Consider the following 9,823-nt stretch of genomic DNA (forward strand, 5'->3'; position numbering starts at 1 on the left):
GCTCTTGCATGGGTACAGGAAACGCCACTACAAAGCCCAAAAAAGGTACAAAATTGAAGGAGACAGGGTTTGAGCAATCGGTACTTTTATTCAGCTCAGAGAACAAGTGACAGCTCAGCAAGTAAAGTGACAGTTCAGCGAGTACCGACTGGCTCTGCAGGGAGAAACCGCTTCTTTTATACTTTTGCGGTTCCCGCCAAAGCGAGAGCCGGCCGCGTCTGAGCCAATCAGGAGCGACTTCCTGCTTGGGCTCAGACAGCGCTGGAAAAGAGGAACAAACTATTTACAGCGTTACAAGGTAGCCATTCCAGGATACAACACCCCTCCCCTCATAGTTGGACTCATCCATCAAGAAAGCCACGTGACGAAGTCGTCCAATCGGTGAGGCCTTCGAGGCTCTCGCGCTGACCTGCGCAGTCCATTTTCTCCTTCGCCACTGACTGTGGAGGATGGCTCGCCGCCGCTCTCCCGGTGCGGCGGACTTGGCCTGGCGGGCCCAACGAAGGCCTCGGAGGACGAGGATGGCTCGGCGTCGCTGGATGGTTCCCCCTGGCCCGATAAGTCTCTTTGCGTGTTTCTTAGTTCGGGCAATGTACAAAAGTCTGTTGAAGGGGGAGAGTCCGAGTCAGCGGGTTGTTGCAATTGGTTTTCAGTTCGTTTCCGAATGTGGTCTATGTGTCGTTTCCACAAACGACCATCCTCCAGTTTAACAATATAAGTTTTGGGTGCGTTTTGCTTAACAATAATTCCCTTCATCCAGTTTACATTTCCATCAAAGCATTTTACATATACATTTTGACCCAAATACATTTCTCTTTCTGGTTTCATGCACATTTGGTTATTATTCACACAGAACCTTGGGTTTAACCTGTCTAATGGTGACCTCAACTTTCTCCCCATCAATAACTCTGCAGGGCTTACATGTGTGTGCGAGTTAGGGGTAATGTGCTGGGTTAATAAGAATTGGTCCAAGTTCTGTTGCACATCTCCAGGGCCTGACCTGTGCAATGCCTCCTTTGCCACCCTTACGTAACGTTCTGCCAACCCGTTAGCCCAGGGCGAGTAAGGCGAGATGAGGGCATGTCTGACCCCTAGGCCATCTAGGAATAATTCGAATTGCCTGGCTGTTAGTTGTGGTCCATTGTCAGACACTAATAGATCAGGGCAACCATGGGATGCAAACAGTCTGCTCAATACCTTGATAGTGGCACTTGTGGTTATGTTGTTCATTGCTATTATTTCCAACCATTTGGAGAAAGCATCAACCACTATTAGGAAGTACTGAGACCCCACTGGGCCAGCAAAATCAATGTGGATCCTAGACCAAGGGCCAGCAGGCTGTTCCCACTCAGCCGGAGTTGTTTTGGGGGGACTGGGCCTAGACTCTTGGCACGGGTCACACTTTGAAACCCAACTTTCAATATCAGCATCAAGCCCTGGCCACCATAAATGCCCCCTTGCTAGGCTCTTCATCCTGACAATCCCAGGATGGCCCACGTGTAACATTTTGAGTACCTTTTCCCTTAGGCGTTTGGGGATGATCACTCTATCCCCCCACAGCAAACAACCTTTTACATATGATAATTCAAGCCTTTTGTTCTTAAAATCACACAATTCAGGTTTAACAATATCATTTTGCCATCCCTTTAGAACACAGTTCACCACTTGTTTAAGGATTTGGTCTTGCTGCGTGTGTGCAGCTACCTCTTTTGCTGTGGTTAGTGGGTTTTCCTCGAGTTCTATCATTAGCACATCTGTGGCAGGAACAGGGTCTTCTACCAAGTCTGCTATGGGGCATCTGCTGAGGCCGTCTGCATGATTGATTTCCTTCCCCCCCTTGTGGGTGAGCTCATACTGATACCCTGAGAGGAAAAGGGCCCATCTGATTAGTCTTGGAGACATAAAAGGTGGAGTGGGCTTGTTGGGGGCTAGCAGGCCTAGTAGGGGTTTGTGGTCAGTGACTAGCTCAAAGCTTCTCCCAAAAATGTAATTGTGAAACTTCTTTACCCCTGCCACTAATGCTAGAGCCTCCTTGTCTAACTGGCTATAATTCCTCTCTGTGCTGGTCATGGTTCTTGAAAAGAATGCTATTGGGGCCTCTGTCTTATTCGGTAGAACGTGAGCTAAGACTCCTCCTATGCCGTACGGCGAAGCGTCGCACGTGAGCCTAATGGGTAGTGAAGCACTATATTGGACTACTACACTTTTAGAAGTTATTAAATTTTTTATCTGAGAAAAAGCTTCACGTTCAGTTTTCCCCCATGTCCAGCGGGCTTCCTTCTGGAGTAAACGATGGAGAGGCTCTGCTACTGTTGCCTTCTGCTTTAAAAAAACGGAATAAAAATTAAGGAGGCCCAAAAATGCCTGCAACTCATTCTTATCTTGTGGCTCTGGGGCTTCTCTAATTGCTCTCAGCTTCTCTGTTGTGGGGTGGATACCTTCCTTATCTATTTTATACCCAAGGAATTCAACACTGTCAGTTCCCCAGACACATTTATCAGGCTTGATTCGTAACCCTTTGTCCTGTAGCCTCTTAAGTACTTCCCTTATTCTTTTGTTCACTTGCCCCTGGTTTTCCCCTGCAATTAAGATGTCATCAAAATATGGAATTGCCCCATTTACCCCTGACAATAGGCGTTCCATGATGCTCTGGAATATTCCTGGGGCTATGCTTACCCCAAACTGTAACCTCGTGCATTTGAAAGCCCCCCTGTGTGTTACAATCGTTTGGGCGTTTGCTGTTTGTTCATCGACCGGAAGCTGCTGGTAAGCCTGGGCCAGGTCGATCTTTGCGAACCTTTTTCCCTCCCCCAGGGAGTGTAAGAGTTGTTGCACGACCGGGATGGGGTAGGGGTGGTGTTGGAGTGCCTTATTCAAGGTTGATTTGTAATCAGCGCAAACTCTTAAAGAGCCATCTGGCTTCAATGGTGTCACTATGGGAGTTTCCCATGGCCCCTGTTCCACAGGGACCAAAATACCTTGACTAATGAGTTTGTCCAGCTGCATGTCCAGCTTGGGGAGAAGCGGAAGGGGAACCCTGCGAGGTTTCAGTCTGACCGGTGGGACCTTTGGGTCGATAGAGAAAGATATAGGGGGTCCCTTATACAATCCCAAGGTGGGGCTGAACACTTCAGGGAACTCTTTCACAAAGTTAGGCATATTATCACAGTTTACATTACACACACCCGAAATTTCGATCCCCAACGGTTCCATCCACGCTAGACCCAGCAGGGAGTGTTTGGCCCCCGTCACAATAAGCATGGGAAGGGTACATTTCACATTCTTAAAGGCAATAGGTACATTTGCTGTTCCCAGGACCGAGATTACCCCCCCTTGGAAGTCTCTGATCACCAATGAGGTTTGAGTTAAGTCAGCCTTAGACACCTTAGGCATGTATAGTTTAAATTTTTCCCAGGGCATGATGGTATATCTCGAGCCCGTATCCAGCTCCATTGAGCAAGGCTGGTTATTTAGTAACAATGAGATAACAATTTTAGCCCCCTTTTTGGTTGCCGTGTTATTCACGGAAAATTTAGAGTTACCTCTATTGTAGTCGCGGTTAGCGCTTGAGTAGTTCCTTTGACCCGAGCTGCGGAACGGTCTCCTTTCTCGCGATTGGGGGGGTTGGTTTTGAGGTCGCTGGTATTGTTGTGTGGCAAACGTTTCTTCTGGTGCCGTTGCTCTGCATGCGATGGCGATGTGGCCTCTCCGGTTGCAACGGTGGCAAGTAGCGTCTCGGAAGGGGCATCGATGGCGCTGGTGATTTCCCCGGCAGCCCGCGCAGGGGGCTGGGTGAGTAGCTCTAGGATGTCTCGGCTGGTCTTGCAGGAGGAGGCAGTTGTCCCCGTTTCTAGTCGGCTGGCTGAGGTCGTCTGTTCCCTCGGCGCTGGGAGACTCGGCGTTGATTTTGGCAATGATTTCTCGCCTTCCGTGCTCCTTTAATTCTCTTGCCGCTGCGTCGGCTGCTTCCGCGGTTTGTGCTAATTTAATTACGGTTTGTAGCGTCGGCTCTTCTTCGGTGAGGAGTTTGTTTCTCACCGAGTTGTTCTTCATGCCGAAAACCAAGGCGTCGGTAAGGCGAGCTTCCGGGTCTTGAAACTTGCATTGAGCAAGTACCGTTCGAAGCCGCGTTGTGAATTGGCTGATTGACTCGGTTTCTCTCTGAGCCATCATGTGAAATTGATGCCGGTAAACCATGGCTGGTCTGGTTGGTTTAAAATGGCTCGCTAGTTTCTGTTGAAGGACGTCCCACGCTGTGGCTCTTGCTTGTTCTGGCTCGGTGAGAGTTTGGGCAAGTCTACGGATCTCTGCGCCGCAGTAGTTGAGAAAAATAGCCCGTCTGCGATCGGCTCCGGCGTCCTGCATTCCCGCCGCCTCGAGGAATATCTCGAAGGTGGCCATGTACTCGTCCCATGTCATTTTCTCGGAATCGAAGAGTTCTGGAGCCTGGCCGATCTGGATTTTGTCCATGTTGCACGCGAAGTTCTTCCATTCGTTCGTCGCCAGTGAAGTAGACCCAGAGACAGGGTTTGAGCAATCGGTACTTTTATTCAGCTCAGAGAACAAGTGACAGCTCAGCAAGTAAAGTGACAGTTCAGCGAGTACCGACTGGCTCTGCAGGGAGAAACCGCTTCTTTTATACTTTTGCGGTTCCCGCCAAAGCGAGAGCCGGCCGCGTCTGAGCCAATCAGGAGCGACTTCCTGCTTGGGCTCAGACAGCGCTGGAAAAGAGGAACAAACTATTTACAGCGTTACAAGGTAGCCATTCCAGGATACAACAAAAATCCCTCCCACTCTCAACTCCATTTTGTCAGCTGCCCAAAATCACATCTGGCTGGCAGTTCTGCTTTGTCAATTAACCATCTTTCCAATCAGCCTCCATGTTTTTCCCACCTTCTTTCCAAAACCCTCCGCTTGTGAGAGTAGTCCAATCAGGTTCTGTTCCTATGTTTTGGGAACTCTGTGCCTCAGGCACTGCTGTAAATTCATTTCCCAGGGCTGGTGTTCTTGAAGGCAGGAAGATGACCTCTGGTTCCTGTTAGTGTCCATACTCTCTGAATTCCCACATTCTTTCACACCCCCAGCACTCTTCCTCTCCCAAGTGCCCCTACCTCCCTAGTTGTGGCATTAGCTAGCAAGCTTCAGAGAAAATGAAGATAGGCAGCTGAGGGGGTTTTTCAAAGAATTATCAAAACTGTAGATATATTCAACATTTTTATGTTATGGAGTTTTAGTTTAGTATTAAAAGGTGAAATGTGATACTGAATAATACTCCTGGAAGTTGACATCCCACTCTTCATATAGAAGCAGTCAGACTGACTAGAGTTTTCTGGAGTTCCTGATCAAGAATGATGGATTTCCAAAAAGATGGATCCCAGTTGAGTGTGTGTGTGTGTGTGTGTGTGTGTGTGTGTGTAAAACAAATTTGTAAGGGAAAAGGAGCAGCTGGGAAATGATACCAAGGAATCAATGAATAGCCAACTCTCCAGAAGATAGGCTCAAGATACAGAAGGATCTTGACAGTATTGAACATTGGGCACTATCTAACAAAATGAAATTCAATGGTAAAAAAAGTAAGGTTCAACTAATAATAAAAAATACATTAGCATAAATAACATAATAAAGATCTAACAGCAGAGGTACATTTCCAGGGTAATAAATAGAAATGGTTGTCAGTTATAAATTGTTGACTATAGATTAAATGGATTTACAGTATGTAAAATCTGGCATTAAACTGTAGCATTAACATACAGTAGGATGTTGCTTCTTTTCTATCCAGATCAGCTACTTACTTGAGGTCACATAACTGTAATCCAGTTCAATGCAGTCCCCATAGAGCACTCTGCTGACTGAAAATGGGCCACACGGAGGCCCTAGGCAGCCCATTTTTGGACAGCAGACTGCTGCTAGAGGTCAGGGAGCCCCCAAAATGGCCAACTGAGCCATCCTTCATGACTGAGATGCTTTCTCTTCTAACTCAGAAAAGTTATATTGTATCTAGCAATGATTTAGACTTCCCTTTAAATCAAAGAATTTCTGCATTGCGTAGGATTCCTAAGGAGCTATAGGATTGGAATTCAACACATGCAATCTACATGCAATCATATTTCAATAATTAGGTGGAGAATATTATTAGAGAACCAAGAAAGAACACTTTTTATCTTCCACTTTGTAATTCTGGAACACTGCTAAGATTCCTGTTCTGCCCCATTGCATGTATTAAAAGTGCACTTAAAAGAGAAATAATGAAGTTAGGACACTGCCACTTTATAAAACAACTCCTCAGACTAATCCATGAAAGAGAGAAAACCATTATACATTTTTATTTAAGAAATTATCACAACAAAGCGGAGATTTTCCATCTATGCCTTAGAACCATCATGAGCTTTTTATCCCATTACACTGAAGAAAACAGAAGAGTAAACAGAACACAGAAAAGGTGTTCTTTTTACAACTTTTGTGATTAACAGTCTGATCAAAGGTATAACGATCATGCCGATGATACCCAGTTATACTTCTCCACCCCATGTCCAGTCAATGAATCAGTGGAAGTGATGTGCCGGTGCCTGGAGGCTGTTGGGGCCTGGATGGGTGTCAACAAGCTCAAACTCAACCCAGACAAGACGGAGTGGCTGTGGGTTTTGCCTCCCAAGGACAATTCCATCTGTCCATCCATTACCCTGGGGGGGGAATTATTGACCCCCTCAGAGAGGGTTCGCAACTTGGGCGTCCTCCTTGATCCACAGCTAACATTGGAATACCATCTTTCGGCTGTGGCGAGGAGGGCGTTTGCCCAGGTTTGCCTGCTGCACCATTTGGACAGGGAGTCATTGCTCACAGTCGCTCATGCCCTCATCACCTCGAAGTTCGATGACTGCAACGCTCTCTACCTGGGGCTACCTCTAAAAAGTGTTCGGAAACTTCAGATCGTGCAGAATGCGGCCGGAAGAGCCATCGTGGGGCTCCCTAGATTCACCCACGTTTCTGCAACACTCCGTGGCCTGCATTGGCTGTCGATCAGTTTCTGGTCACAATAAGTGTTGGTAATGACCTTTAAAGCCCTACATGGCATTGGACCAGAATACCTCCGGTGGCCGATAAGGTCCCACAGAGTTGGCCTTCTCCAGGTCCCATCGACCAAACAATGTCATTTGGCAGGCCCCAGGGGAAGAGCCTTCTCTGTGGCGGCCCCGGCCCTCTGGAATCAACTCCTCCCAGAGATTAGAATGGCCCCCACCCTCCTTGTCTTTTGCAAATTACTTAAGACCCACCTATATCACCAGGCATGGGGGAACTGAGACATCCTCCCCCAGGCTTTTATATTTTATGTTTGGTATGTATGTGCTGTATGGTTTTAATTGCTGGGGTTTTATATGTTTTATTTTTAATATTAGATTTGTTTCACTGTTATATTGTTTCTATTATTGTTGTGAGCCACCCCGAGTCATCGGAGAGGGGCGGCATACAAATCTAAATAATAATAATAATAATAATAATAATAATAATAATAATAATAATAATAATAATACTGGGATCGGCAAACATAATTCATCACTACATCACGCAGTCCTAGGTGCTTGGGAAATGCCCGACTGATGATGAAATACAAAATGCAGCATAGTGATCTCGTTTGCTGTGTTGTACTGACAATAATAATAATAATAATAATAATAATAATAATAATAATAAAATAATAATAATAAAATAATAATAATAATAATAATAATAATAATAATAATAATAATAATAATAATAATAAAGAAATTAAGGTTTTGGCTGCAAAGAGAGAAAACTCCAAAGTTGCTGTATTGTCACTCTGCAGGATGATTCTAGCAGCAATTGATTAAGAGATAAATATTGAAAGGTGTCATAGTAGATCTTCCAAAAAAGACTAGATTCAAGGCTATGTAAAGAAAAATGTTTAATAGCACTGAAGTAACCATTTGTAATTATTCTCCTTTCTCTTCAGAATCATCATTCCTTATCGTCCACTCTCTAAAATTTCATTGTGGTAAAAAATAAAACCAACCCCAGCATAAAGTTGTAGTCCGGAAAAAGGTTCCAGTCTGTTTTTATGGATTTCTCTCGAATGATTTTTTTCTAAGCTCATACAGGCTTTGATGTTGGGTAAATGTCAGGCCTGGACACCATCTTGTGCATTGGATCTTCAGTCCTCAGAGGGGCGGCATACAAATCCAATAAATAAATAAATTTTGGATTGTGAGAAACTGGGAGGGGTGAATTGTATGAGACTGAGGAGATACAGTATATGTGGTTATTCAAAAAGAATGAATCAATTTCATGATGTAATATTTTATTAAGGAAAAGTAATATTTTCATTTCCTGTCTTACAAGTGTTCAATGTGGCCTTCACAACTTAGATAAGTCCTCTTTTCAAATGGTCACTGATGCATTACATGATGATGCTAGAGGACTGAAGCAATGTGTCATTAAATCAGTTCATTCTTTTGTATAGTCACAATAACATTCCTTTCTCCAAGAGTCAAGGTCACTCTACCCTGCACTTGGAGAGGTGCGACTAGGAGGCATCTCCAGTTGGGACAGTGCATTGATTGGATCATGTGATGGACATGTGGGTGCTGGGACTTGGACTTTCTTTTGGTGGGGAAAATCCAGACGTTTTCACATTCCGGTTTTCTCAGATGTGCCAATATGAAATCTCTACTAATCTTGGGATTTTCTTTCATTGGAGGTGTTACTTGGAACCCTGACATCAACCTAAATCTCTTTAAAATTCATAACTAGTTCCCCCAAACTCTGGGGTGCTGTCCAGGGTCCTGAGCCTCAAATGTTGATCTGAAACTGGGCAGCGCAAAGATTCAGGAAAGATGGAGGAAGACAAGAAAGTCACAGAGGGAATCAGGTGTGTGGATGTGTGGGTGACCCACCAATTTAGGTCAAGACCGTCTACTCCCCTTCCCAAGTAGGACTCTTTACAGAGGGACCTATCCTCCAACACCCAGACCCAGAGAAGAAGGTCATTGTCCAGAAGACACTAGAATAGAATTTTATTGGCCAAGTGTGATTGGACACACAAGGAATGTAGCCGTGGTTGCCGTACTCTTACAAAAAGATCCACAAGGACAACTTCTGCCTTGTGCATATCTGTCTAAAAAACTGAATGACACCAAGAGGAGGTGGGCCCTTTGGAAGAAAGAAGCCAATGCAGTCTACTGGACCCTCCTTTCCTGGGAGACACTTTCTTGAAGGGGATAAAGTGCCTTTTGAAGTCTGGACTAATCACAAAAACCTTAAAGCCCTCCAAACCTTTCAAAAACTGTCTCCTAAACAATCCTCAGATTGGTTGGATCCACACAGGGGTTTAGCTTAGTTTTCCATTAGAGTATGAATGGCATGGCCAAACAAGCAAATGCAATGGTGGAACAGCATATACAGTGCAATATGGATTACCAACAGGAAAACAGGGCATACTTATGGTCATTAATAACCCGGTGCATAGCAGTACCAGATTGCCCCCTTCCGTGGATTTTTCCCCATGCCAGAGTTGCTTAGGAAACCACCCTCCTCAATACCTTTAACTGACTGGAGGAAGGGCTGAGAGAATACGAAAAAAGCATTAGCAAATGCCACAGAAGCATATAAGAAGCAAGTGCATTGGTTGCCGATCAGTTTCCGGTCACAATTCAAAGTGTTGGTTATGACCTATAAAGCCCTTCATGGCACCGGACCAGATTATCTCAGGGACAGCCTTTTGCTGCACGAATCCCAGCGACCAGTTAGGTCCCACAGAGTGGATCTTCTCCGGGTCCCGTCAACTAAACAATGTCGCTTGGCGGGACCC

Source organism: Erythrolamprus reginae, chromosome 2 (genome assembly GCF_031021105.1).
Source record: "Erythrolamprus reginae isolate rEryReg1 chromosome 2, rEryReg1.hap1, whole genome shotgun sequence".
In the NCBI taxonomy this organism is placed as follows: domain Eukaryota; kingdom Metazoa; phylum Chordata; class Lepidosauria; order Squamata; family Dipsadidae; genus Erythrolamprus; species Erythrolamprus reginae.